The sequence below is a fragment of the Eretmochelys imbricata genome, chromosome 1 (genome assembly GCF_965152235.1).
Source record: "Eretmochelys imbricata isolate rEreImb1 chromosome 1, rEreImb1.hap1, whole genome shotgun sequence".
Taxonomy (NCBI): domain Eukaryota; kingdom Metazoa; phylum Chordata; order Testudines; family Cheloniidae; genus Eretmochelys; species Eretmochelys imbricata.
The window spans coordinates 216835859-216852417 of NC_135572.1; positions in this window are offsets into that span (position 1 = coordinate 216835859).

Here is a 16559-nt window from a genome sequence, read left to right on the forward strand (position 1 = left end):
GGTGCTTAGCACCCACCATTTTTTCCCCAGGAGTGCTCCAGCCCTGGAGCACCCATGGAGTCGGTGCCTATGTAACCTATCTAGCTCAAGAACCTTCTGGCCTGGCTCCTGCTGTGCCTTAACAAACAGTTCATGGCACCTTTGAAGATGTATAGTTCCTGAGCAAATGCAAGATTAAGCTTGAGAGCATGGCAGTGCACATAAGTGGCATGTGTAATCCTTTCCTCAATTCGAGTTTATACTCCTTTTAAATGCCCACTCAGTATAGAAGCTCCATCGAAGCACTGGGCAACAATGTAATTAATATTCAAATACTGTAGTTCTTCAATAATCATTTTTGAAACAGATTCGGCATTTAGATTTTCCATGTGGAAGCAGCCCAGAGCTCTTTCCTGAATGATTTCTTTTTGGTGGTAGCATAAAAGGAGATACAGTTGTTCTTTTTTTGATGCATCTTTACTTTCATCAGCAAGGACAGAAAAATATTTAGCATGTCTTTTTTACTGCTGTCACTTAGGGTGTGTCTACACAGCAAAAGCTGTGTGTGGGCTAATCTGTCCAAGCTAATTTGAATTCAGCTAGCATGTGTAACAATAGAAGTGAAGACAGCACAGCCAGGCTTCAGCGTGGGTAGTGCAAGTCTCATATGGACTTCGTATTGGCTTGCTAGCCCATTCTGAAGCCTGTGAGTTGAACTTCTGTTCTGTATGCGGAGATGGGAGTAAGTTTTATTTAAGAGTCTGCATGTTTCCTGTTTTGGTTTATTCTTATAATTTAGATCCTCAATACATTAGCCCCCACTTCATCTCTAACCACTCGGCCCTGGCCAAACCATCATTTGCCATGAAAAAAAAATCAATGATTACAGTAAAAGGAAATCACATAACAGTAAATCATTTCCCGAGTCACTAAAACACAGATCTCTATTTTAACTTCAGTATGAAATGTGTGGTTTACTGACTTTCATAAACTCATTTTTGTAGTTAATATTTTTTATTGTACATTAAAACTGTGGATTACATTTGTAACCACACAGATCAGTTTAACTCACGTTTATCAACTAGCATTATAGGAAAGTCATTTTACACCAGCTTAGACATCTTTGCCAGGAACTAGGTGTCTATTGTAAATCTCAGATGAGATCCAGAACAATGGCATAGTGGTTAGACTGTGTTTAAAAACAAACCTTCATTTTTAAATTAATTTTAATTCATTTTAGTTTATCTCCTTTTAACTCATGCTTAAAGATTAACATAATACATTGTAATTTTACATTTACTTAAACATTTAATTTATTATATAATATTTAAATATTGCTTTCCCATAGATACTCGTCCTCTAACTCCAGATTAAATTTGATCAATTAACGAGCAGGATTTTTGAAATTCATGCCCTTGCTTAATCCTGAAAGCCAAATTGAGTTTTTTTTCCTGCTTCTTTCATCTTCACCAGTAAAGCATTCAACAATTCTGTGGCTGTATGAGGTCAAACAGAATACAGCTTGCTTTCCTTGCCTGATATTGGTTCTGGCACCATTAAGAATATAAACATGTTTGTATCCATAAAATGACCAGATTTTATTTGAAACAGAGAAAGTTGATATATTTGACTGTGGTGATGTTTTTACAGATCCATTTTTCTGACCACAACTGGACTTTAAAGAAAAACTCACATTTATTTTTGTCCGGCTGGACATACAAGATATGCCAATGAACAATCTCATAATCCATCATCTAAGTCATTAGCTAGGAGAGTGTGCAGTCTTGAGGGCACAGTATCAGAATGGGGATCAGGGCTGAGATACATTTCCAGCACTAATAATAACGTCTTGTAGCAAGTCACTTAAGGGACACGGGTTAGGCTTAAAATTTTAATGTTCCTGCCCTACAGATCTAAATCTAATCCTTATAATTCCATATGGCAGGCAGGCAAGTACTATTATTCCCATTTGACAGCAATAGGAACTGAAGTAAAACGTCCAAACCCTGAATGATATATACAAACTCTAAATAATAAGGAAGACTCAATTTTTTTCTCAACTTTAAAATGTGGAATTTTCTTGGTGTTTGGTTTTAAATATTCTCCTGTGAGAACTGCAACTCAGTCACTGTAGTGATGTGTTTAAGAGCCTTCTGGAAAGTACTGTAACTAGCCTTTAAACAGAAATGAAAGTGACTTCACAGTGTTTCACTCCTGTTTAAAATCAATTTCTAGTCTATTATTTTTATCTGTAGTAGGATAACACCCCGAAAGCCCCAGGCAGGTGCAGTAGAGGACAGTAGTATGTTACTATTGGTTGGGAGAATTGTCACTCCATATTGTCTCAGCTGCTGATTGGTGGAAGCAGGTGAGGGGATGGAGTGGATGAGGTCGCACAGCGGAGGAAACTGACCACAGGAGCCATAGCCAGAGAACCCGGCTCCTGGAGGAGGGGACCTAGCTGTGCAGCGCTGACAACAAGAGTTCTGCCTGGGGACTGGGGCGTGCGCTGTGAGCAGACTTCCACTATGAAACTTAGGAAGGGGGGGAAGTGCCCCCCCTCATCCTTCCTAAATGGTGCCCCTGGAATCCAGCCTGACTCTCTCTGTTTGCACTTTGACACTGTGCTAAAGGTGTGTGTATGTGTGTGGGGGGGTGCCTCTCCATGTGCTGCATGTCATAACCAGGTCAGTACAGCCAGACCTAGTTTTCAGAGCCAGAGTCCACAATCACAAGACAGTAGTCAAGTCAGCTGGGTCAGGATACCAGGAGATCAGAAGCAGGAAACAAACTGAAGATCAGAACCACAGTCATGAACCAGTCAGGCTGGGTCAGGATACCAAACTGCCAAAGACAGGAGACAAAGTGAAAGTCAGGAACCACACATCAGATGCCAGGAATCAAGACAGATCAGAATGCAAGGAGATCAAGCCAAGGAAGCACATAGTTCAGAGCAGGATGGAGCCCAGTTGTTCAGACAGCTTCCTGTGCCTGTTACTGACTTCAGTAGGGCCAGTGGGCCAATCAGCCACTCTGGGACTCTGCTCATCAGACCTCGGGGCAGAGCCTCACACTGGAGCTGGGCTTCATTGGTCATAGGTAAACTATTGCTGGCAGGTGGAGGGTTGGAGCATGGCTTCTCCCTTGACCCTGGCAGGAGTGGTTTGCCACCCATGGGCCATGACACTGGGTCTGTAGGTGTTATGAAGGTGTCTGGCTTGGTTCAGTCTGTCTTATCTTTCCCCCCAGGAGTTAGTGAGCTCCTCCCCCAAGCCATTCCTCCAGGGGAGAGGGCTCAGAAACCATGGGGATGTGCTGGGTCACTAGATATGGATGGGTTGGTGGGGGAAGCCCTTTTCTCAACTTAGCTCCAGCCAATCTGTCAGCTCCCAGGTGTTCCCAATTCCAGTGGGTGCTGCTGTTTGGTGGCCTGGAGCTTACCTCTTTAGAATGTTCAGTGATTTTGACAAACTTTCCAGAAGACAGAAATTGAGAGAAGGGAAATGATGAATTGTAACACTTCATAACTCAGCTATATCTGAAGGCAATTTCACTAGATGAGAAAACACACATCTACAGGCTGAGGGGTATCCATAAGAACATACCATAACAACAGCCATACTGGGTCAGATCAAAGGTCCATCTAGCCTAGTATCCTGTCTTCTGACAGTGGCCAATGCCAGGTGCTTCAGAGGGAATGAACAGAACAGGTAATAATCAAGTGATCCATCCCCTGTCTCCCATACCCAGCTTCTGGCAAACAGAGGCTAGGGACTCCATCCCTGCCCATCCTGGCTAATAACCATTGATGGACCTATCCTCCATGAATTTATCTAGTTCTTTTTTGAACCCTGTTATAGTCTTGGCCTTCACAATATCCTCTGGCAAGGAGTTCCATAGGTTGACTGTCCATTGTGTGAAGAAATACTCCCTTTTGTTTGTTTAAAACTTGCTGACTATTAATTTCATTTGGTGACCTCTAGTTCTTGTATTATGAGAAGGTGTAAATAACACTTCCTTACTTACTTTCTCCACATCCATCATGATTTTATAGAGCTCTATCATATCCCTCCTTTTTCATCTCTTTTCCAAGCTGAAAAGTCCCAGTCTTATTAATCTTTCCTCATATGGCAGCCATTCCATACCCCAATAATTTTTGTTGCCCTTTTCTATACCTTTTCCAATTCCAATATAGCTTTTCTGAGATGAGGCGACCACATCTGCACACAGTATTCAAGATGTGGGCATACCATGGATTTCTATAGAGGCAATATGATCTTTTCTGTCTTATTATCCATCCCCTTCCTATTCCATTTTGAATATCAAAGGCCAGCTACAAACAACAGAGCAGTGAGAGCTCCCCAAAGAAAAGTTCCCAAGAACCCTTTATGATGGAAAGAATTCAGCAGCCTAAATATAGGGAGAGCTGGTAGCAAACTTATCAGTTACTGTGACTCTCCTTGCAGAGTTAAGGTAATTGCTTCTCTCTGCAGCAGTATCTTAGAGTATGTCAACACTGTGATAAAAAACACAGGACACTGAGTCTCAGAGCCTGGATCAGCTGACTTAAGCTTGTGGGGCTCATGCTGTGGGGCTCTAAAATTGCAGTCTAGATATTTGGGCATGGGCTGGAACCTTGGCTCTGACTCCCCTGTCCTGGGGTCTCAAAGCCCAGACTCGAGCCCAAGCCTGAATGTCTGCACTGCAATTTCATAGCACCAGAGACTGAGCTCCATGAGCCCAAGTCAGCTGACCTGGGTTAGCCATGACCCTGCCGCAGGTCTCTTATTGCGATGTCCCCTTGCTTAGTCCCCAGCACTTGAGCAAGAATGCACCAGCCTGAACAGAGAGCAAGACAAGAAATAAATAGTGTTCATCGGAAGAAGCTGCTGAAGTTTTTCTCAGCTTCAAGTTTATTCCCAGAGAAGAAGATTTTTCCTGAACAAATTGCATTTTCATGTACACCCCAAGTGTTCAGGATATGTCAGTCATGGGGTGGGTTAATCAGCAGGGGTAAAGAGTCCGCAGCTGAAGATTCTAACATCCTCTGCTGAAAAGTCAGTGTAAGCCATCAACAAGGGATGTCAATAGTACAAAGATAAAGGTGAATGTGGTGATAGAGAATAAGACAGAAATTTCAACTAAAATGGAGAAGGGCCAGCTTGAGATCACAGGTGTTAATTACAGAAAAGAAAGGTGCCATCAGACTAAGATTTCAGTGGGAGTTAAGCACCCTAAATACCTTTGAGGATCCGGGCCTGGGGAACTAGAACTGCTCACATATAAACTGTTCACAGGTTACATCAGGATGAGGGGGAGGGATAGCTCAGTGGTTTGAGCATTGGCCCTGCTAAATCTAGGGTTGTGAGTTCAATCCTGGAGGGGGCCATTTAGGATCTAGGGCAAAAATTGGGGATTGGTCCTGCTTTGAGCAGGGGTTGGACTAGATGACCTCATGAGGTCCCTTCTAACCCTGATATTCTATGATTCTATGAAGTTTTAGAAAAGAAATTTCCTGACCTCTTCAGTGCCTGAATCTTGAAACAGCTCATTTTAGAGCACTTCAGAGGACAGGCCATTTTTGTCTTGATCCTAAATAACACATGACAGTTGGTTCAAAAAATAATTATAGTAGTTGTGGTGCTCAAAGAACTACAGAGAAAAAGGAAATTTAGTGGAAAGGGGGATTGTGGCTGGCAAAAGGTAGATTGACATTAAAAGAACAGAGGGATTTTGAAGAGCAGTTTGCCACACAGAAATACAGATAAAAAAGAAAAGTTTTAATCACAGCAGAAGCAGGAAGCCTGGGGGGAAACTGGTAGGTGCACAGGACCACCAAGAAGTAATGGAGTAATTATAGAGAATAAGAATTATTGCAGAAGAATTAAAGGATTTTTGCATTGAACTTTGTGACAGATATTGCAACTGCATGCAGTATCTTTGTAGAAACATATTGTATTAAGTTTATGAATGGTTTAGGTACCATTGTGAGCCAGGGATTGTATGTAACTTCAGGAGAGAAGTTACCAATGCTCCTTCAGGAATTGGAATCAGAGGGGAGTGATTAAGGCTAGTCACTGAAACTGTAAACAACTCTAAAGAGGTACCCCTCCCTGGGGTGACTTGTGTATACTGGTTCAAACTGTGTTTTCCAGAGACCAACAGAAAAAGAAAGGGCCTGTGGTATGAAAAGGCTGAGTTAAAAATGACACATGCCCTCTTGATTCAGTAAATTGTCAGACCTTCTGTCAAGGATGGGAGGGGTGACTCTTGGTCTACTAAGGCCCCATAAAATTGATGGGTAACCTCTGGTAAGCTTTTAGCATGCATATAGAAACTTGTATTGTTTTAGTGTTTTCCCTGTAATGCTTTTGCCCTAAGAATAAATGTACTTTGTTTTGTGAAGGCTAGTTGGTAACTGCTGTACACTGTTATAGCCTCTGGAGAAAAGATAACCACGGTGCTGGCCCCCAGTCAGACCTTCTGGGAAATGACAGTGAGGTGCAGAGGGACTGCAAGTCTAAATCTCTGGTCTGGAGGGAGAGAGGAAGCCTGAAACCTTTAAGTGTGTGCCCTCAAGGAAGACCGAGAGGGCTGTCAAAGGTACCGTTAACTCTGAAACTGTGACAAACTTCACCACAAATACCTGTCCCAGCTGCATTCTACTGAGACAGTTCTATTCAGAGAGCATTTTCAGCAACTCAGGAGGTCAACAGAAGAGGTGATAGAGCAAACAAATATATTGAAAGAGCAACCATCACCAGAACCAGTTGGTACATCCAAGAGCTCTGGATGAAATATCTAAGCTTCTAACAAAATACGCAATTTCTCATAAAATCAGCTACTGTACCAGATAATTGTGTGGTACAAATATTTTATCTATCTTTCAAAGAAGATATAGGAGATGACCACAGGAATTTACAAACTAGGGAGGTTTACTCCAGTGCCAGGCAAACTATTTTGAAAAAATAAAGAGAGAATTTATGAAATATCTCAGTTAATATGATCTGATTGAGACAAACCTGCACAGTTTCTGTAAAGGAAAATCTTGTCTCTCCAATCGACCAGAATTTTTGGAGCTTTCAAGGAGCTTTTGACAAAGTCTCTCTCAAGAAGCTATCAAGGAAAGCAAATAGTCATGGGATGAGAGATAAAGTTCTGTCATGGATCCCCCACAATGCCAACTGGCAAAGGATTCACTGTTCGTAAGAGCAATTCCTGACAGGCCTGACAAACTCATTACACCAAACATGCAGCTTTCATAGTATTGATGCAAAATGGGTCATGTGAAGTGTGTAATAAACTCTTAGGTCATACTGATCTTCATAATCATTGAGAGATGTAAATAAGGATGATATTTAAAGTTGTATATATGTACTAAACATATGTTTTGAGATCTAAATCAAGGCAGGGATGACAAACAGGTTTTGAGTCAGAAAAAGGAAGCTGATTCACCTGTCTCTCTGTCTGCTGTGTAGATTAAGCATGAAAAACTAACAATGGCAGTCAAATCTGCATATGGTGCAAACAGGAGTATGTGAAGATGATTTGGAGCCAGCACACCAGGAAAGGAACCTTGGGGGTCATCTTGACTCTGGAGATAAACTCAATGGACTTTGAGGTATAAGAGGAAGGGGAAATGACAGCTTTTTGTCAATCACTGAGTAAGCAAGAAAGATAGTATTTTTTGCATTCATGAATGTTGGAGCTTAGCCATGTTGGTTAGTGAAGCTGGAAGATTGCTTTGGGTGAGAAACTGCTCTAGACAAGGATTTTAGCCTATTAAAGTTAAGTTTAGATTCTAAGAAGCACGTTAAACTTTTAGTTTGATATGTAATTATTTCTGTTATCCTTACTTGCCATCTTGCCAGCAGATTGAGGGCCATGATCGTTCCCCTCTATTCGACATTGGTGAGGCCTCATCTGGAGTACTGTGTCCAGTTTGGGGCCCCACACTACAAGAAAGATGTGAAAAAATTGGAAAACATCCAGCGGAGGGCAACAAAAATGATTAGGGGATTGAAACACATGACTTATGAGGAGAGGCGGAGGGAACTGGGCTTGTGTAGTCTGCAGAAGAGAAGAATGAGGGGGGATTTGATAGCTGCTTTCAACTACCTGAAAGGGGGTTCCAAAGATGATGGATCTAGACTGTTCTCAGTGGGAACAGATAACAGAACAAGGAGAAATGGTCTCAGGTTGCAGTGGGGGAGGTTTAGAATTGGATATTAGGAAAAACGTTTTCACTAGGAGGGTGGTGAAGCACTAGAATGGGTTACCTAGGGAGGTGGTGGAATCTCCTTCTTGAGAGGTTTTTAAGGTCAGGCTTTGACTCATTGTCTGTAGACAAAAAGTCTTAGAAATGCTGGATGCAGTCTTGCAGGTCTTCTGGCAGCCCTGAAAGAGTCAGAAAGGTTTCCTTTAAAAAAAAAGTTAACTTTTATTAGCCACCATGAAGTGTTGTTTTAGCTGCGTTGGTTCCATGATATTAGAGAGACAAGGAGGGTGAGGTATTACCAAAACTTAGAATCATAGAATCATAGAATCATAGAATATCAGGGTTGGAAGGGACCCCTGAAGGTCATCTAGTCCAACCCCCTGCTCGAAGCAGGACCAATTCCCAGTTAAATCATCCCAGCCAGGGCTTTGTCAAGCCTGACCTTAAAAACTTCGAAGGAAGGAGATTCCACCACCTCCCTAGGCAACGCATTCCAGTGTTTCACCACCCTCTTAGTGAAAAAGTTTTTCCTAATATCCAATCTAAACCTCCCCCACTGCAACTTGAGGCCATTACTCCTCGTTCTGTCATCTGCTACCATTGAGAACAGTCTAGAGCCATCCTCTTTGGAACCCCCTTTCAGGTAGTTGAAAGCAGCTATCAAATCCCCCCTCATTCTTCTCTTCTGCAGGCTAAACAATCCCAGCTCCCTCAGCCTCTCCTCATAAGTCATGTGTTCTAGACCCCTAATCATTTTTGTTGCCCTTCGCTGGACTCTCTCCAATTTATCCACATCCTTCTTGTAGTGTGGGGCCCAAAACTGGACACAGTACTTCAGATGAGGCCTCACCAATGTCGAATAGAGGGGGACGATCACGTCCCTCGATCTGCTCGCTATGCCCCTATGTATACATCCCAAAATGCCATTGGCCTTCTTGGCAACAAGGGCACACTGCTGACTCATATCCAGCTTCTCGTCCACTGTCACCCCTAGGTCCTTTTCCGCAGAACTGCTGCCTAGCCATTCGGTCCCTAGTCTGTAGCGGTGCATTGGATTCTTCCGTCCTAAGTGCAGGACCCTGCACTTATCCTTATTGAGCCTCATCAGATTTCTTTTGGCCCAATCCTCCAATTTGTCTAGGTCCTTCTGTATCCTATCCCTCCCCTCCAGCGTATCTACCACTCCTCCCAGTTTAGTATCGTCCGCAAATTTGCTGAGAGTGCAATCCACACCATCCTCCAGATCATTTATGAAGATATTGAACAAAACCGGCCCCAGGACCGACCCCTGGGGCACTCCACTTGACACCGGCTGCCAACTAGACATGGAGCCATTGATCACTACCCGTTGAGCCCGACAATCTAGCCAGCTTTCTACCCACCCTATAGTGCATTCATCCAGCCCATACTTCCTTAACTTGCTGACAAGAATACTGTGGGAGACCGTGTCAAAAGCTTTGCTAAAGTCAAGAAACAATACATACTTGGTCCAATAAAAGATATTTACCTTGTCTCTCTGTACATCACTGTGTATTTTCAATGTCCAGCGCTGGGTGTGGTATGGCTGTGAGTGCCTAGAAGTGTTTGCATCTAATGATTCCATCATTTAAAAAAAAATTGCATTTCACTAAGTAAGCCAAAGTTAATAATGCAAAATATTTCCTGCTAAAGTATTTGTTATGTTGAGAACATTTTGTTTCTATTTCATGTGTCACAAATACCACTATGTAGCTTTCCTTTATGCTCCAAGGCTGTTTTAATTGTATTTATTAAATCTAATTTAATCATTTTTTATAAAATCACATGCCATTATTTGAAAGCACACTACACTAGGATACGTGTTTGGAATCCTGTATATAGGTACCTTAATTCTGAAAGAGGTACAGGTTCCACTTAGCATCTGTATTCTAGGTCCCTTTGATGACTACATGAGGTTTGCCAACACTGTGAAAACAATTTCAGTGCAGTGTCACAATAACTTCACTGTGGTTTTCGCCTAGGTTACAATTATTATTTTAAAATGTTCCCCCTTACATGGTTTTAATGATCTAGGTTGCAGATGTATTAGATATATTAAAAATGTTTTCTCTATTTGGGGATTGGTCCTGCTTTGAGCAAGGGGTTGGACTAGATGACCTCCTGAGGTCCCTTCCAACCCTGATATTCTATGATTCTATGATTCTATTCATTAGATAATCCATTAGAGGATTATCATAAATATAAACGAAACAGTACATTTTGACCATGCAAGCATTTTCTTTCTGACTTTAAAATCAAGTATAATTTCTGGTTTGATATTAGACAATTGTTGCAAAAGTTATTTCAGGGACCCCAGTCGCCAGGTTCCTGTGGTTACAGTTCCTGTGGTTATCCTGAGGTGCGAAAGCTAAACAAAGAGAGGCACCTGGTTAGAATGTTTCTGGCTGCAGCCACTACATCTATCTTATCACTTTGGTGGCAAAAACACATACCCTCTCTAGGTCCAGAATGAAAGAATTAAGAGAAATGGAAAATTAAGAGAAAGTGCCTGGATTAGCTAAACATCTGAGCTATACAGGGCGGGCGGTGGGGGGGACAGTGGGCTGAATGGGATGAACTGCTTCTTAAAAGAAATCATTGACAGAATTTCTACAGGAAGAGTGGTGTCAGCAGAAGGCAGGGTCATTGCATGGCTCACTGTCCCAGTTTCAAATAGAGCTTAGCGAATAATGGATTTTTTGGTGCAGGGACTGAAAAGCAAAAATCAATCAATCAATCCAATTTGATTTCAACCAAAACTAATTTTTCTTAACTGTTTTTGTAGAAAAGAAAAACTAAAAAAGAATGGAACTGAATTGACCACATCATTTGATTCCTTACTTCCTTTTCATTTGGTCAGCTCTAAATTTTTTTGTTTTGATTTTTTTTCTTTTCAATTTGGCTGTTTTGAGGTGTTTTAATCCCTTTTCGTGTTTTTTAAATTGGCCAATTCTGATTTTGACATGAAAAGATGAAATTATACATTTTGGAATGGTCAAAATGAAATATTTTCTCTTTTTCTAAATTACTTTTTCATTTTTTCTCAGCTAAAGCTGTTTGTTGAATTTGTCCCAAATTTGCCAAAAGTTTCAGAGCATCAAAAATGTGTTTTTTGACAAAAAATGATTTTGTTGAAACAAATTTCACTGAGCTCTAGTTTACAAAGGCTTACATTGAAAATGGACATGACAGTCAAAGTGTGGGAGAAAAGACAGAGTATCATCCTTGTTGTATATTTGGGAAATGCCCTCATTCACACAGGAAATCTGTGTAGCTGTGTTTAGTGTTTGAAGAAGGGCTACAGCCATGTCGGTGCAATTCAGCACATCCCTGCAGAGTTTTAAGGCAAGTCTGCTGTAATTTTTGGTTAACTGAGCATTCAGTTTGAAAACAGCTCCTATAGTAGGAGTATGTAGCTCTCTATCATCTTCCTATGGCTTGGAGGCATTGTCCATCAGGATGACTAACATATTTTGTGTGCCATAGGGTTGCCAACTTTCTAATTGCAGAAAACCAAACACCCCTGCCCCACCCCTTCTCCAACCCCCTGCTCGCTCCATTCCCCCTCCCTCCATCGCTCGCTTTCCTCCAACCTCACTCACTTTCACTGGGATGGGGCAGAGGATTAGGGTGCGGGGGTGGGGGTTCTGGCTGGGGGTGTGTGCTCTGGGGTGGGGCTGGGGATGAGAGGTTTGGGGTGCTGGAGGGGGCTCAGGACTGGGGCAGGGGGTCAGGGTGTGTGTGGGGGGGCTTGTGTGTGGGGTCCCGGCAGCACTTACTGCAGCTCCCAGGAAGTGGCCGCCAGGTCCCTGCAGCCCCTAGTTGCATAAGCGGCCAGGAAGGCTCTGCACACTGCCCTCGCGGCCATAGGCACCGCCCCCACAGCTCCCATTGTTCGCAGTTTCTGGCCAATGGAAGCTGTGGAGCTGGGACTGAGGTGGGGGCAGTGCATGGAGCCTCCCTGGCCACCCGTGCACCTAGGAACCGCAGGGACCTGGTGGCCGCTTCCAGGAGCCATGCAGAGCCAGAGCAGGAAGGGAGCCTGCCTTAGCCCCAGCCTCTGATGCACCACCAACTGGACTTTTAATGGCCTGGACGGCAGTGCTGACTGGAACAGCCAAGGTTCCTTTTCAGCTGGAAAAAAACAGACACCTGGCAACCCTAGTGTACCATTCCAATAGCTAGAGCCAGTTTGGTAGGATCCAGAATGTTGTCAGATGTCTTGTGTTAGTTCTCAGTGATCTCATTTAGGAAAAGGAAGTAAGATATCAGGCTATGGCGCCACTGAGGTTTTGGAACTGTGTCCTCTTCATTGCCTGTTTAGTGGGTCTCCCTTCCTTCCTATGGGAAATTGGCAGCATTTTCCTTTGTGGACACTAAGGCCGAGATCCATAAAGGCAGTTAAGCATTGTGTAACACTTCTGCCCATCAGAGTTGGCAACAACAAGGGCTGGGTTCAGTATCTAGGGGTTCCATTCCAATAACACAATGCAAAACCGGCTCGAGCCCCAACCCAGTGACCTGGGACAAATATATACCACCCCCGCTGGGCGCCTCCAAGTGGCAATATGTCCGCTCTCACAAGCACAGAGTCTGAGTGTAGCAAAAAGCCTTTTAATAACAGAGAGAAACAAGGTGGCATTATGTTGAGGAAATACTACCAACAGGATTCATAACACAACCCATGAGCAAAAAAACCCACCCCAAGCAAATTGGGCCGTGTCCTTTCCTTTTGGTTCTTGAGTCCAGCAACCCAAAGTCCCAAAAGTGAAACAACACAAAAGTCTCTGTCCCTGGTCAGTGCAGCCCCATACCACCATGCATTAATACCTACCCCCAGCCTCTCTCAATTCGCTGGGTTTTGGAACCCATGATCCTTGCCTAGCAAGTGCTGCTTAGTTGATGGCGAGTCCCTCCATCATAACAAAAGGCCGAGCACAGTTCCACTGTCCTTGATTCACATAATCAGGATAATAACAGTTTATTCTTCCTGCCCCAATAACAAAGAAACTCGTGGCGAACGGGGGAAGTCCCGGATGACTGGAAAAAGGCTAATGTAGTGCCAATCTTTAAAAAAGGGAAGAAGGAGGATCCTGGGAACTACAGGCCAGTGAGCCTCACTTCAGTCCCCGGAAAAATCATGGAGCAGGTCCTCAAAGAATCAATCCTGAAGCACTTACATGAGAGGAAAGTGATCAGGAACAGTCAGCATGGATTCACCAAGGGAAGGTCATGCCTGACTAATCTAATTGCCTTCTATGATGAGATTACTGGTTCTGTGGATGAAGGGAAAGCAGTGGATGTATTGTTTCTTGACTTTAGCAAAGCTTTTGACACGGTCCCCCACAGTATTCTTGTCAGCAAATTAAAGAAGTATGGGCTGGATGAATGCACTATAAGGTGGGTAGAAAGTTGGCTAGATTGTCGGGCTCAACGGATAGTGATCAATGGCTCCATGTCTAGTTGGCAGCCGGTGTCAAGTGGAGTGCCCCAGGGGTCGGTCCTGGGGCCGGTTTTGTTCAATATCTTCATAAATGATCTGGAGGATGGTGTGGATTGCACTCTCAGCAAATTTGCGGATGATACTAAACTGGGAGGAGTGGTAGATATGCTGGAGGGCAGGGATAGGGTACAGAGGGCCCTAGACAAATTGGAGGATTGGGCCAAAAGAAATCTGATGAGGTTCAATAAGGATAAGTGCAGGGTCCTGCACTTAGGACGGAAGAACCCAATGCACAGCTACAGACTAGGGACCGAATGGCTAGGGAGCAGTTCTGCGGAATAGGACCTAGGGGTGACAGTGGACGAGAAGCTGGATATGAGTCAGCAGTGTGCCCTTGTTGCCAAGAAGGCCAATGGCATTTTGGGATGTATAAGTAGGGGCATAGCGAGCAGATCGAGGGACGTGATCGTCCCCCTCTATTCGACATTGGTGAGGCCTCATCTGGAGTACTGTGTCCAGTTTTGGGCCCCACACTACAAGAAGGATATGGATAAATTGGAGAGAGTCCAGCGAAGGGCAACAAAAATGATTAGGGGTCTGGAACACATGAGTTATGAGGAGAGGCTGAGGGAACTGGGATTGTTTAGTCTGCAGAAGAGAAGAATGAGGGGGGATTTGATAGCTGCTTTCAACTACCTGAGAGGTAGTTCCAGAGAGGATGGTTCTAGACTATTCTCAGTGGCGGAAGAGGACAGGACAAGGAGTAATGGTCTCAAGTTGCAGTGGGGGAGGTTTAGGTTGGATATTAAGAAAAACTTTTTCACTAGGAGGGTGGTGAAACACTGGAATGCGTTGCCTAGGGAGGTGGTGGAATCTCCTTCCTTAGAAGTTTTTAAGGTCAGGCTTGACAAATCCTTGGCTGGGATGATTTAATTGGGGATGGGTCCTGCTTTTGAGCAGGGGGTTGGACTAGATGACCTCCTGAGGTCCCTTCCAACCCTGATATTCTATGATTCTATGAAACTGGGGTTCCTACAGCAGCTAAAGTGACCATCTAGGTGGGGTGGGTGTGCCTATGCAAATGAGATCAGCCCCTGAAGTCCACAACCCACCACAACTCACCACCAGATGTCAGGGTAGAGCTCATCCTGACTGCTTACAATTGCAATACTGAGCATTACAACACCCAACTTTTAAGCACCTAGAAAATCAAAGGAACAACACTGGGATTCACAGCCTGAGTTACACATCCAGGCTCCCTGTACAATGAATGGGGAGTGATAGGTGCCTTAGGGTATGTCTATACTACCCACTGGATCGGAGGGCAGCGATCGACCCCCGAGTGCTCTCCTGTCGACTCCTATACTCCACCAGAGTGAAAGGCGCAGGCGGAGTCGATGGGGGATCGTCAGCAGTCGACTTACCACAGTGAAGACACCGCGGTGAGTAGTTCTAAGTACGTCAACTTCGGCTACATTATTCATGTAGCTGAAGTTGCGTAACTTAGATCGATCCCTGCCCCTAGTGTAGAACAGGTCTTAGAATGAGATCCACAAAAGCCAGCAGGCTAGATGGGGAGCTGCCTAGGCTAGCTAATGGGAGATGGCAACAAGAGGGGTGTGTCTTATGTGCTGAACTCTGTGAGAGGGACAGGACTTAAGTCCAGGCTGCAGTGAGGTGCCAATCTCTGCCAGTGATCCACAAACCAGGAGGAAAATGGCACTCTCAGGTAACTCGGCAGTGGGCCCAATCTACACCAAACGGGGGTGGGAGAAGGAGAAAGAGGAGCTCACTTATAACTTCTAGCCCAGTGGTTAGGATACTCAACCAGGATGGGAGAGCCCCCCTCCCCATTCTAGTCCCTATTCTGCCTGATGAGGATAAGGGATTTGAAGAGGGAGGTACGTGCTGTAACCACTGGACTATAGAGTCATCCTCACTCTTTCTTTGGCCCAATTAATCTTTAATTATTCTATTAAAGTGGTATAACTTAATTAGGAGAGATTAAGGAAGGCCCACATTAGAATATCCCAAACACTAGGGTGAGGGCACCCACCAGAGAGGTGGCAGATCCCTCTTCAAATCCCCTCTCCAACTCAGAAGGAGGGGAGACTTGAAGTAGGGGCTACCCACATCTCAGGTAAGTTCCCTCTCCACTGGGTGAAGGTTATAATGGAGGTCTTCCTCCTCTTTCCCCATCAGCTGCTTTGTGTGAAGTTAGGCAGCCTATGAGCATGGCTACTGGAGCAGTGCCTACATATTGATTTAGGAGGAGAAGGAGTGTTTCTCTTCCCCTGGTTTGCAGGTTGCTCTGGGCTTAGGCAGGAGATCGGTGTCCAGGTGCCTAGAGGGAGGCAGCAGTGCATATGCCCAGAAACAGAAACATTGGTGCTTAGTGACCTTTTACAGCTAAAGCTTAGTCACTGAGTGAGTTTAAGCACCTTCAGGGTTAAGCAGTAGCCGAGTGGCAGTTTTGGGGATTGCAGTGGAGCCTAAAAATGGAATTTAGGAACCTCAGTTTGGAGCTGAGGTGCCTATGTAGCTTTATGGATCTGGGCATAAGTTCTGTCTACACTGGACCCATAATTTTCCACCAGTGCAACTCCAGTGGTAATAGTAGTGGTAGGATCTGTAACACACAGAAGGTCCAGCTGTTTCCCTGGATATTATCTAACCCTACCACCTGGTGGTAAAATGCCTGCAACATTCTTAAATGGCAGCTTCCACCATGGCTTTCATTGTTGGAGCTGCTCTGGTGAAGAATTATTAGTTTGAATTGTAGCCTAGGGGAAAACTGCACTAAAGTTGTTGTGAAACTGAACAGAAGCTGTTCTCTTGCTGGAGGCAAAGGTCCTACACCCATAAAAAGGACCTCAAGTACTGACGGAGGATGGAGCTTGT